Source organism: Crotalus tigris, unplaced genomic scaffold, assembly GCF_016545835.1.
Source record: "Crotalus tigris isolate CLP2741 ecotype Arizona unplaced genomic scaffold, ASM1654583v1 scf7180000017568.12009008, whole genome shotgun sequence".
Taxonomy (NCBI): Eukaryota; Metazoa; Chordata; class Lepidosauria; order Squamata; family Viperidae; genus Crotalus; species Crotalus tigris.
The window spans coordinates 6271445-6292282 of record NW_024096478.1 but is presented as its reverse complement, the minus strand read 5'-3'; the positions used below and the strand labels follow the sequence as shown (position 1 = coordinate 6292282).

Here is a 20838-nt window from a genome sequence, read left to right as displayed (position 1 = left end):
CTTTTAATATTGTATGCTGCTAAAACATTATGGAATTGGGTTAAAACATATCTCTGCATTCACATCTAAATAACAGTAGAAATCTCAATAATTCAGTGCTGCTAGTTTAGGTCCTTTATTGCAAAGGAGAAAGAAGTCACTTTTATGGAGAAGATCTGTCAGATGCAGGAAATAAAATCGCACAATATATAAATCTGTCAACCTCACTTTTAAATCTTACATCTTCCCTTTCAGGCTAATAACCTCTGACTTTTCTTTTTCCAGCATGGAGATTGTAATCTACCTGTTCTATAAATATACAAAGATTCTGTTTCTCTGATTCCTGCCTCACCAGCTATAATCCTTACAGTATCCACCATTTGTTCTTTTGTTACCATGCTATCATATTTTTTTTCTAATTAAAGTCACTGCTCTTGTTCTTCTCATAATCATATCCAACAACCCCAAATTATCGAGAAAATTTTAAACCTTTTAAAGCAAAATTGCAACTAACTTCAAATGTACTGGATAATGCCCCCCTCCAAAAAAGAGATGCATTAAATGTAACATATAATAAATGCAGCTCCAAGTACATGTCAAAAGCAATACATATTGGAGCAAAATGGTCTATGTTTACTACTATATTGATGGGATCTAAGTCAGAGGTGACATGCTGTTGACCTCTCCTCTCTTAACTTGGAATTGTGCAAGAGAGAACACTGAAAATGTCAATCTAGAATGCAAAAGCAGAGAAGAAGGAAAAACAAAGACACGGGGGAATTCATATTTTTGAAATAAGAATGAAAAAAAAATTGGGACTGCCTGCATGTAAGTGACTGTATCTCAATTTAATGTCAATATATATATAAATATTTGTCCAGGCATCATATTCCTTCAGCTTTAAAGCAATAAGCTGGTTAAACATTTGCCCAGGCATCATATTCCTTCAGCTTTAAAGCAATAAGCTGGTGATCATCTTTTTTTCTATTATTATACCACTTTTGCATTTCATTCACTATATGAGCCAGAGATACACAACCTCTGGATGGAATACAGCTTCCAAAACTTTTTTTTATATGCCCCCAAATCCAAAATTATCAGATTGGAGGAAAAGAGTAAACATATGAAGTGTTTTTGTCAATTATTAAAAGTATTTTAAATACTTCAAAGGGATTTACAATATTTGTGACTGCATAAGATAAAAAGGATTTTAAAAGATAGAGGAGAAACAAAATAAAAACAATTAATACTAAACGCAGGTCTTAAGGAAAGTTAATGACCGAAGAAAAGTCAGTGAAAAAAGAATGCCTAGAATAAATTAATGTCAAGCCTTAGCATTTAAAGTACAATATTTATATCTAAATCACATGCAGTTTATTTATCCTGGCCCCTTGGTATGGATAAAGCTATATGCTAGGAAATATGAAGAAAGAATAATTATTGCTTTCCCACCTCAATGAACTGGTATGTCTATCAAGCCAGAAAAAAAATCTGACGAAAGGATTTTATTCAACATGTTGAGCAGAAAACTGGTGTAAGGTATTTTTCAGATCAAAGAAATTATATGCATGAAAGAAAAGAGAAAGGAAGGGAAGAATATTTTAAAACACACACAAAAAAGAGCAGCAATTGTTTGCCAAGCAACTTTTGATGAAGATAAAAATCAAATGCTGGCACAGGATGTTGATTCAGAGTCCTTTGGCTAATCCAGTGCAAGAGGAAACTTTCATGACTTCTCACTACTCTCACCCTGAAATAATTTAGACATTAAAACAAAAAAGGAGCTCAAGAAACCTGTAATTCACAGGAATTTCAGATTATACAATTGTCCTTGCTTCCAAGAAACTAGGTACATTAATGGAAGAGGATGTCAAATTCTTTCCGAAACAATAAAAAGCCCTGCCAGTAACAACACTTCCAAACCTTCTTTACTCTTTTCTGATTCGCTTGTTTCATCAATGCACACACAATAGCATGTAGCTCTTTTCATTTCATGCCTAAAGCTTTTCACAATTTTTCATTGCTCCTAGATTTTTTTTTAAAAAAAAATTAGTTACCTGCTTACTCCTTTGGGAACCCAAATCTTTTCTGTCAGCTAATTCTATCCCATCATTTTAACTCCAAATTCTAGGCATTCTGGCCTAGAATTAGCTCACCCATTCCTACAGTTTTGCATTCAATTATGTGATCTTAGCCAACATGGCCAGCAACCTTGCCTTTTGCATCCCCAGCAGATAGCTCTTCCTAGATACTAAAATTCACAAAGTATCTTTGCCTGCCAAAGACTAACGTGGCTCTCTTCTTACAAGTTATCTTAGGTAGGTTTGCTTTCTATCCAATGTGATTATTCACTTCCGTCCAAAAACGTGCAATATTAACAAACATTCTGGGGATCACACCATTACATTCTGATTGTCTCTTTCTATCACATATTGTAGTTCGTTTTCCAAGTTGCATTATTTTGCCAAGATTTTGATGCAACAGCCTAATTCTTGATTGAGAAGACGAAGATGAACTACTGTACATACCTATATGTCCTCCAAATCTTTAGTTAAAATAAACAAAGAAAATATTATAATAATTTCTAATCTGTCATTAATAGTACAAAGATTGGCAAATATATAAGACTGTTTATATCTGATTATACATACACATACACACACATATGCAAAAAATGTAAGGAGGAAAAAGTTCTTCTTAATTTAGGAGTAATTAAATAAACAGAAAGAACATCTAAGGATTAGATCAGTGGTTCTCAACCTGTGAGTTGGGACCCCATTTGGGGTCGAACGACCATTTCACGGGGGTCGCCAAACAATGCAGTCCGCCATTTTTTCCCCCTTTTCTATAGCTGTGCTATTTCCTTTTATTCTATTGGCTTTTGAAAGCCAATAGAATAGACTCTCTTGAATAGAGTCTAATTCTATTGGCTTTCAAAAGCCAATAGGAATTGTCCAGGCTGTCTCTGCCCTGCTGAGCCCGCCAAAAGTCCCATTCTGCAAACGGTGCTGCACCAGTTGAGTAGTCCTTGACTTACGACCAGTTGAGTAGTCCTCGACTTACGACCGGTTGGGGGTCGCGGCATTAAAAAGCTTGAGAACCACTGGATTAGATGAACTTAAATGTGTACATACATAAAAATACTTAAGAAAAATTATTCCTCTTGCATGAAATGAGAGGAGAAAAAACGAGGCTTCACATCAGGCTGCAATCAGAGGTGCCAAACTCTCTTCTATGGAAATGAGTGACACTCCGCTTTAGAGTATACCGCCTTTATTACACCCAAAGAAGCCTACAGTACTGTTCTTCATGTTCTTAAAAGAAAATTCTGCCCTCTTGGATCAGGCTGCAAGCCTTGCTGATGGCCCGTAATTCAGCAACTCAGAATGGGGTAACACCACTAAGAAGATGCTGTCAAACTTGGCTTCTCTTTTGCAAGTATATGACTCTGGTATCAGCTCTGAATCTAAGAGAAACCCAAATTTCAGGCCCAGTCTTTCAGAAAGAATGCTACTCCTTATATTACTTACTGTAAATAAGGTGTGTAAAACTGTTTTCATATCTTCTGGGGAAAAAAATCGTATCAGCAATTATATAGAAAGTCCTGGTGGTGCAAGGGTTAAAGTGCAGTATTGCGGGCAAACTTTGTCCATTGCCAGGAGTTCAATCCTGACCATCCTTCCATCCTTCTGAGGTCAGTAAAATGAGGAGCCAGATTGTTGGGGGTAATAGATTGACTCTGTAAACCATTCAGAGAATGCCGTAAAGCACTGTGGAGTGGTATATAAGGCTAAGTGCTAATGCTATATAATATTCATTGCATTTATTGCCAAGCTCACCACAACAGCTACTTTGTCTGCTCACTTTGTACTGCTGGCCTCATTTACACTAATTTATATTAATTCTAATTTCATTTGGACTAGAAAGTTGGAGTAATCCAAGAATTTCTTTTTAACTACTTTTATCTCAGCCTAATTATAGAGCACATTAGAACTCTGCCAATTGGGGGTCCTAGTATGTCAGAGAAAACATGACCATTTACAGTTCCAAGGGAATGGGAAAAGTTGCTGTTTTATAAATCAGGAAACAATCTGTATCTTGGATTTGGAGAAGGAATTTCCTTTCCCCAACTCTCTCACACTAATAAATTTTAAAGCTTATCTCAAATGTTTAATGAATATAAGATAGTGGAAAATAACAGCTACCATATTTCTCATTAATGAATTGTTATCAAACAAGAAAGAAGTCATGTGTGACTAAGGATTAAAATATTAATTATGACATTTGCTGATGGTTAACATGCATTTTATAAGGGCTTATGTCACAATAGAACTGCTGAGCTACAATTTCCAATAGATACTAATATCTTGCAATGGGGGGGGGGATGTCAAGAGTTCTAGTTCAGCAACCTTGAGCTACTCGTTTGGTTTGCTCTAACAATCATAACTACACTCCTGGAATTTGTCTCTCAAAGAACAGGAATACTTCAAACTTTGGTAAAGTTACAAAGACACGTCAACAGTCAGAGAACCCATAGTCCAAACTATACAAGTTTTTCCATGAAACGCTTCTATTATATTAAGCAATATTCATGAACAGATGGGTGACTATGGACAGTGTCTTGGCTGTAGCTAGGCAGTTATATTGCACAAAACCTTCAGCAAATGTCCACAGGAATATATACAGAAGACATAGAACAGTGGAATAGCTGTTCCTTAGAAATTTGCTGTGTAAAGTTTAAGGTTGTTTAGTGGGAAGAATAGTCTTGTTACCAATCTAGTGATAGCCGCTCCTAATAAATTCAGGATTGTTGCTTTGGTATACAAGGTGCCAAACTCTATACTTCTGTGAAAGAAGGAGGCAATAAGGGTGCTATTAATCAGCATTGTTGAGAACATTAAAATATATAGAAATTCTGCATTTCTGGATCCTCTTCATGTCATGGGAGGTAGTTTGGAATAAAATTACAGTAGAACAGAACAGAATAGAATAATAGAATTGGAAGGGACCTTGGAGGTCTTCTAGTCCAACCCCCTGCTTAGGCAGGAAACCCTATGCCACTTCAGACAAATGGTTGTCCAAACTCTTCTTAAAAACTTCCAGTGTTGGAGCATTCACAACTTCTGGAGGCAAATTGTTCCACTGATTAATTGTTCTAACTGTCAGAAAATTTCTTCTTAGTTCTAGGTTGCTTCTCTCCTTGATTAATAAAATTACAGATGTATATATCAAAGCAGGCTAAGTGGCAAGTTATAATAATTAAATCTTTTCAATTCACATAACTACTTGTGTGAAGGTAGCCCCAATTTCAAACATTTTATTCACATGTGAAATAGATTGGAAGGTTCCAGAGCTGGGTGACAGGAATGAGACAGCAAATAAAAGCAAATAAATAATAAGATGAGGTGATAATACTACTCTTAATAACTTTTTAATAATTACACTCTGTTGGCAGAGCAGCATGGTACAATTGTATTATCTGGGAAAGGTTAGGAGCAAAATGGAATAGATGTAGAATAGCCACATTCTATATCTGGATATATTCTGGGCTTGAAATTGCCTCATATTCTTTCTAAAGATAAAATAATGGAGTTTCAAATCTGTAACCCAAAGCACAACCTGGTGAAATAATGCATTAAGGTCAGATTATTAGCCAAGTCCTATGTCATTTTTGGAGCTGGAAAGGAAGAGCCCATGCTTACGTGCAGAGTGTATATGCTCACAGCCACTTTAATTGTATCTTTCTTTCTTTTGGTCTAGTTTCATGACTAAAGTATTAACGCACATATATGAATGGAGATTTCAAAGTATGCTTATTAATCCTCTTCTCTTATCTAAGTTAGAATTGCAACTGCATTGTTTTGATGCAGTGTCAGGAAAAACTGGTGGAACCAATCTAAAGAATAAGTAGATTTTCCTTAAAAACTTATAGGGAATTTTTAAAAAATTCTGTCTTTGACATTTAATCAAATTAAATTGTGGCTGATAAAAATGCTGTGTCGCTTCCCACCTTCCTTCCATTCACAATACAATGGAGGTGAGAGTGAGATTCAAAGCAATTCCTTGAACCAATAATGTCAAGAGGATAAAATGCTGTACTTTCAGCTGATGAGCCTTGTGCTCTGAATATTGTATGTCCTGCTACAGTTGTAGAATGAAGGCTAAATCATTTGTGTAAGGACCCACCCCACTTTGCATCTTAAGAAGACAGAACTCTTGGAATAGTTCTTCCAACAGGAATCCTTTATTAAGAGAAAATGGTTGCAGGCATGCTAGACAGGACTTGGGGTCCAAGCTCTCCCATTCAAGGTTTTAAGGGGTTCCCCAGTAGTCCCACCCAATCAACCCCCCTTCCAGTGATAGTTTCAAGTATCCCAATTTCACCCCGTTTCTTCTTTCTTCCGTCTGGATGGAGACTTCAGATAACTACATGAAAGGCAAATACTCTTCTTTGTTAATGCTAATGTTCTCTGGTGCTAACACTTTGAGGTTACAATAGGTTACAATAAACACACATTCAGCATTCAGCTCTTTGAAGTCTACTGAAGGAGGTGAGGGCCATAAAGCCCCTTTGTTCTCCCCCTTCTCTCCCTCTTATGGCAGAATCCAAAGAAGGCAGAATTGGGAGTTTCTATATTTGATAATTAAAGATGAAATATGATTGGATTCTGACATCCGGCCCCTCTTAACAATAAGAGAGATCCACCTGAAAGAAAACACAAGTAAAAAAAATTTAGTTAGGCTTGTTAGGATACTCTGTGTGAAACTTCTTCAATAGCTTCGGGGCTCTGACGTGACGTTTATGGACCCACTCATTTTGTGAGGCAGGGAGGTGTTTCCAGGCAACTAGGTACTGAGTTGTTCCATGATATCTCCTAGAGTCAAGGATCTCTTTTATTTCGAAGTGTTTTTCCCCCTCCACCATGATTGGAGGTGGTGGGGGGGGGATTTTTGGCCGTAGAGGTGACTGATGCTCTCTTTTCAGCAGGCTGCAATGAAAAACTGGGTGTATTTGCCTGAGGTTTTTGGGTACTTCTAATTCTACTGTTACTGGATTTATGATCCTTTTAATTGGAAAAGGTCCTATATATTTTGGTCCAAGTTTTTTACAGGGCTGTAGGGACTTTAGGTATTTTGTAGATAAGTACACCATTTCTCCTATAATGAATGGTGTAGGCTCAACCCTTTTTTATCGGCTTGTGCTTTGTATGCCCGCCTAGCTTCATCTAGTGATTTTCTGACTATTGGCCAGGTGTTTTGTAGGTTTTCCATCCATTCTTTCAGTGAAGGGATCATTGGTTCTTTTGGGGTTAACTCTGGCATAGGGTTGAAACTTTGGCCGTTGGCTATTTGAAAAGGAGTGTAGCCTGTGCTGGAGTGGACTGCATTCTTGTAGGCAACTTCTGCAAAAGGAAGTAAGTCCGTCCAATCACTCTGTTGGAAATTTAAAAAACATCTCAAATATTGCTCAAGTACCGACTGGCACCGTTCCGCTTGTCCATCTCCTTGAGGGTGGTGGCTAGATGTCAATCCCTGCGTGGTCCCTAAGAGGGATAAAAATTCCTTCCAAAATGCAGACGTAAATTGCACTCCCCTATCAGAGATGATGCGTTGGGGTGCCCCGTGCAATCTGTAAATGTGCTGGATGAAAAGTTTTGCTAAGGCCTTTGCAGTGGGAATTTTTTTGGCAAGGGATAAAGTGCACCTGTTTGGAAAATAGGTCCGTGACTGTCCAGATAACAGTATTCCCATTGCTTTCTGGCAATTCCACTATAAAATCCATGGCTATTTCCCTCCAGGGGGCTGAGGGACTTGCCACTGGTTGTAATAGCCCTGGCGATTTCCCTTGCAACCTCTTTGCTGATGCACAGGTTGGGCAGCTGGCAACATAACTTTCTATGTCCTTTTTTATTGATGGCCACCAAAATTGCCGTTTAATTAAGTGTAAAGTTTTTACAAATCCAAAATGCCCTGCTGATTTTGTGTCATGGCAAAGTTGCATGAAAGTTAGTCTTTGAGTTGTTGGTATATATAACTTTTCCCTACCCAAGGCAATCCGTCTCTCATTGTGCACACATGTTTGTTTTTCTGGAACCAATCATCTGTTTCCAAACTTTTTCTGAATTCAATTCCAGTTTGGCTGTCCAGTTGTGGTTTTATTTGGCTTGGGTTCTTGTGGTTACTGGTGCTGCCAGTTGTGACTCTGCCATTATTGGTCTAGAGTCTGTGGTTCGTGCACTGTTATATTGGGGCATGCGAGATAGTGCATCTGCCAGGAAGTTCTTTCTTCCTGGTAAATGTTTGAGCTTAAATTGGAATTGGTGAAAATGCTGGGACCAGCGGGCTTGTTTGGGATTGAGTTTCCTGGAAGTTTTCAGGGCTTCTAAATTTTTGTGATCAGTCCACACCTGGAAGGGGATTTTGTTGCCTTCCAGGAACTGTCGCCATGTGAGTAATGCCCAACGTATCCCATAAGCCTCCTTCTCCCATACGGGCCAGCGCTGTTCTGTTTCCGTGAGTTTCTTGGATGTATATGCACAGGGTTGCAATACTGCATCATCATTTTCTTGTAATAGCACAGCCCCCACTGCCACATCACTTGCATCTGCCTGTATTATGAAGGGCTTGTCCATGTCTGGGTGCCTTAGTACTGGTTCGGCAGAAAAAAGTCTCTTTAGTCTCTCAAACGCTGCTTGGCACTCCATTGTCCATGTTAGTGGCTGGCTAGGTTTTACTGAGGATGTTCCCTTCGTTTTTAGTAAGTTGGTGAGGGGCAAGGCTATCTGTGCAAATGAGGGGATGAATTGGCGGTAAAAATTTGCAAAGCCCAGGAAACTTTGTAGTTGCTTTCTTGTGCGGGGTGGTGCCCATTCTAATACTGCTCTGACCTTCTCTGGGTCCATTTCAATGCCCTGTGGGGATATGCGATAGCCTAGGTAGTCTATCCTTTCCTGGTGGAATTCGCATTTTGAGAGTTTGGCATATAGGTGAGCGGCTCGCAGCTTCTTTAAAACCGCTCTGACAAGTTTGACGTGTTCTTCTTTTGTTTCGGTAAAGATAAGAATGTCGTCCAAGTAAACAAGGACCCCCTTAAACAGGTGCTCCCTTAGAACGTCATTGATTAATTGCATAAAGACTGCAGGGCCCCCTTGTAATCCAAATGGCAAGACTTTGAATTGATAGCACCCCATGGGGCAGTTAAATGCAGTCTTCCATTCGTCCCCTTCCTTGATTCTCACTCGATAGTAAGCTTCCCTTAAGTCTAGTTTAGAAAAAATTTTCCCTTTCGATAGGTGTGACAGCATGTCTTTCATGAGGGGCAGCGGGTATAGGTTGCTTTCACTGATTGTGTTCAGGGCCCTATAATCCACGCATAAACGTAAAGAGCCATCCTTCTTCTCTCTAAAAAGGACCGGGGCAGCCACTTTAGGCTTAGCTGGTTCAATGAAACCTCTCTCCAGGTTTTTTTTTATAAATCTTTCCATTTCCTCCTTCTCCTTTGGGCTCATGGAGTATAATCTGGGTTTCGGGAGTTTTGCCCCAGGCTTGAATTCAATGGTACAGTCTGTGGGTCGGTGGGGGGGAATCTCATTCGCCCTCTCCTCACTGAAGACTTCAGCAAGGTCCCTATATTCCTCTGGTATTTCTGTTAATCTTTTTTCCTCTCCTATGGATGCTTTTTCTATTCTTGATTCTGGTAGCCTCTCTTGGGGTTTTAAGTCCATAGGGTCCCCCTTCGGGAATTTAATTTCTGTCGTCCTCCAATTTACCCAGGGGTTCCATTTTTTCAACCATTCCATCCCTAGAATCATTGGGCATTCCATACCTGGGGTCACCACAAACGTTAAGTCCTCTTCATGGTTGCCCAGGGAGAGGTGTATTGGCAGAGTGGCTAGGGTAGCTGGCACCCCCCCTGCTATGGATCCATCTAGCTGGCCAAATGAGATTGGTTGTTCCAGTCTCCTGGATGGGATGCCCAGATTCCCCACTAGTGTTGGGCTAATGAGGCAGCGGGTGCAGCCAGAGTCTATTAAGGCTTTCACCTTCACAGCTTCGGGCATGGGGGGGATTAATATAGTCACTGTTTTGAAGATGGGTGTGATGCGTCCACTTACCAGGGGTTCGCCTTCCGAGCTGTCATCTGAGGCATCCACCGTCCCTGTGGTGTAGGCTGGAGTTCTTTCCCCTTGGTGAGCAGAGGTGGGGTTTTCTGCAATTTCCATCATTTTCATGGCTGTTTCTTTTGGCTTAGCTGAATACCCTCTGGGTTTGTTGATTGGGGATCTGTCTGGGTTGTGCTGGGGGGCCTTTGAGCGGCATTCTACAGCTCGATGCCCTTCTCTTCCGCACTTGAAACACCCCATCTGCTTCTTGGCTGTATCCGATGATTTCACCGGTTGGTGTGTCAGCTCAGGCGGGGGGCGGCTCCATTGTTTTCCTCGGCGATGCCTCTTCAATATGTCGATCTCTGCTTCCTCTGCCAAGACGTACCATTCCTCAAGTCGATGTGGGTCTCCTCGGGGCAGGCAAGCATCATATAGATCATAGTTTAGTCCGTCTTTGAAACGGCCAAGGAGGATGTCTTCTGGCCAATTCAGTTTGCTGGCAATGGCTCGGAATTCTTGTGTATACTCAGCCACTGGGCGTTTGCCCTGCCTCATCGTTGTTATTCTTTCACGGGCTTTGCGATCAGCCAGGGGGTCTTCAAATCGTCTTCTCAACGAGGACATGAAACGGTTGAAGTTACTGAGTTCTGGGGCATTGGAGTCATGCAGGTTCACCACCCAATCTGCAGCTGGTCCATCCAGGGCAGATTGCACGATCCGGATGCGGGCTTTGTCGCTGGGGATGTCCTGCCCATATTCCTCCATGTAGCTGAGGACTTGGGTTAGGAAAAACCCCAAGCGTGTTGGCTCCCCTTTGAATTTCACCTCCAACGGTGGACGTCTTGGAATGGATCGGTGCCTCCATTGTGGGTGGTAGTGTCTTCCGTCCAGATTTCCATCTTGGGTCCGGTAGGGGGTGGGAGCTCCTGGGATCAGTAAATGTCCCTGGGGTTGCAGGTTCCACGTCCCCCTCGGTGTCTCTCCCTTTGTGGCTCCAGGAACTGGGGCGGGCGTAGGGTTCAGGAATCTCCTCTCCTAGGGAGCTGAGAGTTCTCTTCATCAGGTCAATAGCTTTCTCTAGGATCCAGTCTGAGTACGGCATACAGCTTCCTCCCTCTTCACTTGCGTGCAGGGATTTCTCCATCTCCTGCTTCCATTCTGGTTGCTTGGTCCCCCGTCTCAGGGTCACTTTTCTTGATTCCTTTCCCCACTCGCTTTTCTTTCCAACGCCCATCGACCAGTGAGGCTTGTGGTCCTGTGTCTCCACCACTTCTTCTTCTGAGAAATCTGGCCTCTCGGATCCCAACGTCTGGCAAGGTTCCAACTGGGTCAGCGGCTCTCTTTCCAGGGAGTTTTCTCCCTCTCTTGCTTCGTTGTCTGACATGGTAAATTTTTGCAAAATCCCCCGGCAAGGGTCTACCTTCCAGGTGGATTAATTTTGCAAGTCCTGTCTAATGTAAGGACCAACCCCAACAACAATTTGCTTCTCTTCCTGTTGTGGTTACCATCCACTTATTAAGCATCATCACATTTAATTTTCTTCCTTTTTGATTCCTGCTAGTAACTTTTTGCTATTGCCTCAGGAGGCAGATGTTAATCCACCTCAGTATTTCCCCAAAAATGTGCTCTTGAAGCCAACTCAGACAGATTGTGGTGAAACAAAACCCAGAACTGAAGAAGCTTCTTGGATGAGAAGCAAAACGTCTTCAAGGAAAAAACAAGAAAGTCCACTTGCCTTTTAAAAAAGCACCTTTGGGACCCATAACTGCTTGTGGCAAAAGCCAGATAGCAACTTTGGTTATTATTAATAAAAAACAACTGAAATTTGATAGATAAATGAAAACGCCATTTTTAACTTGATGTTATTCCAAATGGAGTAAGAACATATTCTGCAACCATTGTCGTCTCATAGCTTCTTAATGGAGAGAGAGAGAGAGAGAGAGAGAGAGAGAGAGAGAGAGAGAGAGAGAGAGAGAGAGAGAGAGAGAGAGAGAGAGAGAGAGAGAGAGAGAGAGATACCCAGGCTTGCTGGCTGTTGCTCCTTCAACAGATTGTAGTTTGTGCATATTAGAACTGCATATAATGAGTGAGCTACAGGTTACCACCCACCTGTTATATCTGATGTGGAATAAAAATTTACTTGTGTTTACTACCTCTTTGTGTATATGCACACCTGTGTACACTTGGTACTCAAAATCCCAATCTTATCTGCACTGAAACTAGAGGTCACCTTGCATATTTTAAGAGGACAATTTTTTAAAGAAAGATGTTTGGAAGCCTTAAAGAAATCCTATCTTCCTTCACAGTTTTGCCAACTGAATCTGCCCCTGGAGCTCATGCTCTAAATCCACCTGTAACTCATGGAGCAGAACTAATAATATATTGAACATTGTATATTCTCACTATCATAAAAAATAGACATCTATTTTAAAATTAAATCTGGGAAATGGGTGGCTCAGGAAACTGTCAACGCAAAACAAAAATGGGGAATATTATTTATTGAACTTGGTTACATTATTATAACACATGAGTTTATTACCAATCATGTAAGAAGCATCATAGGTTCCTGTAACTGAAAGTGATTTGTGTTAGGTTTTCCAAATAAGAGTTCCATATTGTTTGATCTCATAGTTTCTTTATGATTATTTGATTATGAGTAACCTATTGTTCATCTCATCAACAGCAAAAAGAAAGGACAAACATTCAGACTAAATTCCTTTTGAATTAACTTAATTTTGTAAAAGTAGGAGCTGATTCATAATAAATTAAGGGAGGGACCAAAGAATCTGGAGCCAAACCCTCATTCCATCCTAATACCTTAATGATTGGACTGCCAAGTGGTTGCTATTTTTATACAAATTCCTGCCATAGGCTTTTCTTTTAGAGCAGCTTTTGTGGATTCTGAGGCCATTCATGATAATGAATCATTATTTATCCATGCATTTATTTATCACATTTCTATATTGTTTAGTTTTTTTCCCTCATCAACCTCTCCTCAAAGACTGATCTACCCTATTTCAGTTGTTCCTCAAGCTGCTTTTGCAGTTAAATGCATCCCAGCAGAATAACTCAACTTAGACCTTTGTACTCAGTCAGGCCAAAGGGAGCTTTCTCCAGCGTACATAATTTTAAATAATCTTTCATCTACTTGGAGAAGAAGAGTCCGGAAGCATTTTGGAAAAAGACATTTTGAATAAACAAATTGATTTATTTGCCTGGGTTTTTTTAGATGATGATGGTGATGATGATGATGATGATGATGATGATGATGATGATGATGATGATGATATGCATCCATGAGGTTTTGTAGGATTTTTCAGACCAGACCATAGCCTACCCTTTTTTTGAACATGACACAGAGAATAAGGTAGAATAAGGTAGACCAAGCAAGAAATCAAAGTTTATAAAAATGATTACAGAGTTTCTTAGCTGGCTTGGAAATCACATTTCTAATAGTGATAATAAACAGCTTCCAAATCTTGTACTGTATATTAAAAAGAATCCAGAGTTTAACGAGAAAACTTTATAGCTACTTGGCTGCATGTCATGGAAATACTTCTCCAGATGTAAGGCAATTGTTTATGAATTTGAAAGAGCTGTGTTATTCCTATGAATTAACTACAGTAGTTGTTTTCAATATTTCTGGGAAATGTTACTTCCTCGTGATCAGACTCCTGGATTTCTTTTAGATGATATATTTATCTGATGCTAATAAGTCCATAGGGGGGGAGTCTATGGAATAGATTTTCATCATAATGATGTTTATGTTCTGACATCACATCCCTGTTATCAAGGTTATCATAACTGACAAGGCATCTGAACTTGTATTGTAATAATGTCTACCATTTAAAACCACCCATATTATAATAGAAACTCTTTATTTATATGCCTGCCAAGTTATGTAGCTAATTTTTCAATTATTAATAGGAGTGTAGACTATATTCAATGATGTGTGCAAAGTTATAATTATGAACACGTATTTTAATATTGGTAAACCTTATAGTATTTTAATATTGGTAAAAAAATGAAAAGCTGTAAAAAAAATACAGCCATATAAAATCCCATGTTGGCACAAGTAGGAGAAAACCATAACATATCCAACTGTGACAGAACTAGCAAAACAAGTCCCTCTTTCTTAATTGAAAGAGACTTCTGTACAGAACCTGGTTTAAAAATAGTTCTAATGGAAAAGATCACTAAACCTATGTTTATAAAAAGTCTGTATAAGTCTGGCATGCACAACGAAAAATCCCTGTTGGGCATTACATGGATATATGACTCTGGAGACATCAAGGCTCTAGCCTTGCCAGCATCCCAAGCCAAAATGGCCTTGGATGGCTCTGTCATATGACTAGAGAGGAAGAAGCGTGCCTCTAACAGCCTCTGGGGCCTATAAGAGCTTGGCAGATCTGATGGGATCTTGACGGATCCCATCAGCCGCCAAATGGTCAGGGAAAGGTGCGAAACACCATCCAAAGCAAAAATTAAGTTAGGAAGAGAGAAACAACTTTAAAACATCCCCACCCAACTCTCTCTCCCCCCCCCCTCTCTCTCTCTCTCTCTCACACACACACACACACACACAAAAAAAGTTGCCCCAAAAAGGGATTGGGAATGAATTGAGGGCAATATAATGAAGATATGGAAGGAAAAAAAGTAATTGTTACTTAGTAAATTTATTTAGTATTAAATGCATTGTAATATTAAAATTATAAGGCATGTCCTTGTTGTGAACAAATGAGGAAGAGCCCAATGCTATAAAATCAGTCAAACACCTCTCACAGTCAGGAAATCTACCCCAAAGTCCCTTTTCCTGCCTCAGTCTCTGATCACAGAACCTGCCTGACACTTTTCAGGCTACTAGCCAATTTATTCTGATATTTCAGCACGCCATTGTGTGCTGGTGTATTTCATCTTTTTTGGTTGCCTGTTGATTTCTCTACTTTGTTACAAAGATTCATGTTCTTTAATCCACAAAATATGAGTGATTTAAGGGTCTTTAGTGATCTTAGAATGAACTCTTCAAGATTTATAAACATCTGATTTCTATCTATGGCAGCTTTCTGTAGACTTCCCTGAGACGGTTTGCAGTGGCACATCGCTTAAGAGGCTCTCCAAGCCCGTCTCTGGCAACACAAAAAAGCAACTCGGCATTTATATCATCAGGTAAAAGCAGCATGATGAAGTCCTTGAGGAGCTTCGTTTATGAAAGTCAATCACTGTTGGCATCCAGCTAATTGAAACGGGTGGCTGTCAAGGTCAGTGCTTGATTTGCAGCATATTGGGTTAATTCTATTTCTATCACTCAGGAAATAATTTCATCTCTCCCTGAGGAGTCCTTGGGCAAGAAGTAATGTGAAAATATGTGTGAAAAGGTGACATGGTGATCTAAACGATCTGATATACCAGATTCGAGTTCTTAATGGAATGATATGGCGTGTGTACTGTACCTTGTCTAGCCATAAAAAAGTTGCCTGAGGATCTACTGAGCTAATTGCAATGCAGCCAAATGACCCTTTCTGTGTAGGCGTTTTGGGGAAATTCAGGTCCATTGTAACCCTATCAAAGTGGAATTTAAGTAAACAAGAGCTTCTTATTTAATAATAATAATAATAAAGTTGGAAGGGACCTTGGAGGTCATCGAGTCCAACCCCCTGCTCAGGCAGGCAGGACACCCTACACCATTTCAGACAGATGGCTGTCCAGTCTCTTCTTAAAAACTTCCAGTGTTGGAGCATTCACCACTTCTGGAGGCAGGTTGTTCCATTGGTTAATTGTTCTAACTGTCAGGAAGTTTCTCCTTAGTTCTAGGTTGCTTCTCTCCTTAATTAGTTTCCATCCGTTGCTTCTTGTCCTGCTCTCAGGCGCTTTGGAGAATAGCTTGACTCCCTCTTCTTTGTGGCAGCCCCTGAGATATTGGAACACTGCTATCATGTCCCCCCTCATCCTTCTCGTTGTTAAACTAGACATACCCAATTCCTCATTTAGCCTCCAATCCCCTAATCATCTTTGTTGTTCTTCTCTGTACTCTTTCTAGAGTCTCAGCATCTTTTTTACATCGTGGTGACCAAAACTGGATGCAGATGCATTCTGAACAGGGATGGTCATACTGTTCTCAAAGAGCCTGCAAGAGTTCCCTGATAAAGAAAAAAAACAACAACAAATGCTAACTAAGACAATACATTGCTTCAGATTTGTTTTAGAAGAGATGGGCTGGAAGATCCAAGAATGAAAATGTAGCATCTAAACTAGCCGTGTTATTTTCTGACTCATTAAATTAGCCGTGCTGTTTTCCAGGACCATTATTTTCCACATGGATGCTGCAAGGAAGCTTCTGCTTTATCTGTTGAACCTGGAAACAGTCATGGCTGTTTTACTGAATTATGGTTTATAGGCTGTGGCTTTATCTCAGTGAGATGAGTGAATCCAGCCATTGAATTTCCTGCTGACTGTACGAAGAATAAAATGGCTCAACCTCATTTTATAGAATGTGTTATCTGACTTACAGAAAACTTGAATAGCGTGAATTCCACAAATCCAACTTATTCATTGTATTTGCAAGTGAAAGCCATTTATTCCAATTCAAATGGCTAATTTCTTTCCAAATGTTATCAACTGTTAATAGTTAATTTCTTTATGAGAGTGTATTTAGATATTGTATGCAAACTTTTGCATGATGAAATTATTATAAGGCAGCAGCCTCATTACTTATCAACACGCTCTTTTTTATGCAGTGAGTTTTGCTTCTGATTAATGTGCCTAACACCGCACTGCAAGTGAATTAAATACCCAAAAGAAATAATATATGTACTCAACTGTGGAGTACTTAGTACTCTCTGGGCTTGGATGTTGGTTTGCAGATGTTGCACTACCTGACTGAGCAACATTATCAGTTCTTTTGAGTGTGAGGTTTTCTCCCTGTTTAAATACTGTAGCTTGCTCTGTCCGTGTTGACTGGGGTGTAGTTTTCTCTTTGGTAGTTCTTTGAATGGGATATTTTCTGCTTGACTGTTGGTCTGGTGTCAATCCCTCCTTATCTGGGTGTTGGCTGCTGGAGAGGATGTGTTCTGGCCTTTTTGTTTTCTTCATAGCTTTTGTACTGTCTCTTTAGGATGGTGTTTAAATGGGGTTTATCTCTATCTCCACTGATTTGTCTACATGCCACTTTTCCAGGAATTCCCTAGCATTTTTAATTTAGCCTGTTCGAGGATGCTCACAGTTCTCCAGTTAGAAAGTATAGTTGAGTATGTCCATGTGTTGTAACATTCAGGAATTTTCATCTCATCTTCTGACTGCTAGATGATGTTCATGGATGGATTCTGCTACTCTTCTGCCTGTCTGTCCTACATAGTGGCTTTAGGAGTCCTTACACTGAATGTTGTAAAATTGTAAATGACTCCTATTTTTATTTCTTGGTCTTCAAGTTTACTTAAGTTGTTTTGGAGGGCTTTAGTTAGTTGTGTGCTATAGCAATACCATGTAGTTGTAATAGTCTGTTGGTTGTTTCGGGATGTTTTGATATATAGCAGTATTATCTGTTCACAGCTTGTGTTGGTTATATTTGTTTAGTACAATTACATGCCAGCAACCCAGAACGAAGAAAAAGGAAACAGACTTCAGCATACAACTTCCAACAAAATGGATACCTACACAACTTTATCAAAAAATGCCTGACCGCTCAATCCATTACAGCACAATCTAGTAAACATATCACTCAAAGAGACAATTAAAAACAAAAGCTAAGAAGGAAACAAAAAGACCAGAGCACAGCCACTCCATCAACCAATACCCAGATAAAGAGGAATTAACACCAAACAATCAAACACCAAACAATCCCCTAGTCAAAGAACTACCAAGGAGAAAAATCCCACAAAGGAAAAGATACCATACATAAGGAGCAAACCTTACACTCACTACCATAGCACAGATGATGGGCAACATTTGCAAGCAAAAAAACCAAGTTTAGAGAGCACCAAATATCCCACAGTGAATTAAACCTGCTCCTGCCATCAGCAGTCATAAGTGCTATCTTTAAAAACATCATCAAAGCTATTTGGAGCATATTAGTCATGGCCACCTCCTGAACTCCCTATTGTAGCTGGAGCTTTCACTGCTTGAATGGCTACCTTTGAAATTTATCAGTCTCATGTAGAGAAGGCATTTTAGTCCTAAATCTGAAACTTGCTTTAAAAACCCAGTGTGATGCTAACAGACTAGACATCTGGATAAATGACTCTTTCAGTGGATTACAGTGACTTAGGAATAAAGAAGGCACTTAGATAGTGACTTAGGAAAAAAACATTAAACAAATAAAGCAACTATTCCATTATTCTATACAATGCAAATAAACACTTTTGTCTTCTGGCTTGATCTTTGGAGGGCCAGAGCCAATGATTTGTCAAGTTTAGTTTTGTAATTCACAGATCTACTTTTACAGATCTACTTTCCTCTAATTTCAAAGGGGATAATGAAACTAAATTATATGGAGCTGAACAATTATTTTGCTACAAAGAACATTCAGTTTTCTCTACAGTATTCTAATGTACTATATATTCTGCTTCCTTATTTTCTCTTCTTTGTGATTACGGTTATTTTCTCTAGAATCAAGACTGCAGGAAAACTAGGCAGTCTTTAAAATGTCCGATAACACTGCCCTTAAACAATTGCTAGTTGTTATAAATATCTGGTTCTTTAAGTCAGTCTATGGCCACGCAGGACCCCACCTCAGAAATTAGAGGTATTCTTTCATTTACAAAACATTATAGAGGACATTTTCAGGAACTTTTCCCATTTCTTACTTTTTCTTACGTTACTGATGACACCGCATTCAAGATTACTGTTGTTTAATCTACAAGACATGGGGTCTCTCAAATCAGAATAATCCCCAGCTTGAGAAGGTTATGAGCAACCATTTGCAGATAAGATAAACCCTGAATAGTATGTTTGCAACAAGATAGATTTAAGAGTACGTACTAAACAACCCATGACCCACTGGATCATTATTTCAGAGATGTTTTCTTACCAGGAAACCCTCAATGCCTTCTACCATGGCAGAGCCTCTAATGTACATTAACGTTTCTTTAAAATTCAGGGAGATATTCAGAGATGTATCTGAAATAACCCATTGCACTGTATAGCACAAACATCAGCAGTTCACCATAGAAAATGTTTTAGGATATTTTGTATTATGTCATAAAATAATTTCAAATTTCAATTCCATGGAAGTCATAGGTCTTGGATTTTGGATGTATTCTGTAACCTAGCCCACTTGAGATACCTTGATTCAAAAGGTTTTGCCTTGTGATGTATCATTTTTCCCAGTTAAAAAATACAAACGTAAGAGTTTTAGTATATATAGATGCACGAGTATGTAATATATACATGCAAATTTCTTTTCACAATTTGTTTGGTAGCTATCAAGAGGGAAGTCTATATCTCATACAAGGCCACTTTAAGGATAGTTAGGAAATGTAAACTGCAATTAATCAAAACTTTACATTTTCACAATAGAATCAAAACAACTAATTTCCTATGAGCACACTGGAAATGGAATTTCAAAGCCTATGGAGAGAACAAAACGAGATTTCCTATGCAGAACTTATGCTTCCAAAAGAATTGGCCAGCCTATTACTCATACTTACATGCATGCATACAATTTTTATGGCTGCCCATCTTGCCGCAGGGACTTTGGGCAGTGTGCAAAGTTTAAAATAACAATGGAAACCATTATAAACATGGTCACCAAAAGGCCAAATGTCTTCACAGGCAATGTTGTTTGGCAACAAAACAGACTGCTTTGGAAAGTGATGGAATGACACCACCTGGAGCAGATAAATAGAACCTAGACAATGGGGGGGGGGAATGTAGTTGAGCTTCCTGAATGGGTAAAGCCTGCATTAAGCAGGGGATTAAGCTACAGCATCTCCAAGGTCTGTTCCACATATAGGATTCTATCACCCAGACCAATCACATTCTGTGAGTGGCATGTGTTGGGTTTGGGAAGCTTGTCTGTGCAGTTATATGAACCAAATAGAAATTTCTTCAATGTAAAGCTGCATTAGATTGGGCTTAATTTATCTGTTCATTTAAAATATTTGCATACTGAGTTCCCATTAAGAAAAAAAAATCTCAGAACAGTTCTCAATAAAAATTTTATCTATCCAGGACTCTCAGCAGTCAGGAATGGTAATAATTATGCATTTCTCCATGACATGAAAAGTGATTGCCTATGTTATCTGATCAGTACAGTCATGCATATTCATTTCAGAACTTACTCAACTGTAGTTGGAGAAAGGTAATAATCAGCTAGAGGCTCAGTAGATGTTCCAGGCAAGATATAAGATGGTGTTACCTAGCTCAACCTTCTCCACACTGGTGCCTTTGAATAGGTTGCCAGGGAATTATGAAAACTATAATTCAAGGACATCCAGAAGGCATTGGCATGCAGAAGGCTGATTTACATCCTAACCCTAATGCTGATTTTCAGCATAGCAATCAACAATAGAAATGTCTCCCTATAAGTTCATTATTTAAGCATTTCTTTTCTGATTGATGACTTTATCATTGCATAAGAAAGCTGTTTGTTTGCTTTTAAGATAAGATAATGATACTAAGTTCCATTTATATTTTAAATCTGGTTATGCCACACATATGTTGATAATTGTATTGCAAGGATAGATAGTAAATGGTTTGCTAGAATTAGCTATAATTCCTTCTTTTTTTCCTTTACTTTCTTTGTCTTACTATCTTTTAC

At 39.2% G+C, this 20838-nt stretch overlaps 1 protein-coding gene across 1 annotated transcript in view; it reads right to left on the bottom strand.

Moving 5' to 3' along the window:
- ADRB2 (adrenoceptor beta 2) overlaps positions 1–20838 on the bottom strand; it is a 70419-nt gene that overhangs the window by 8095 nt on the left and 41486 nt on the right. The window lies entirely within an intron of this gene.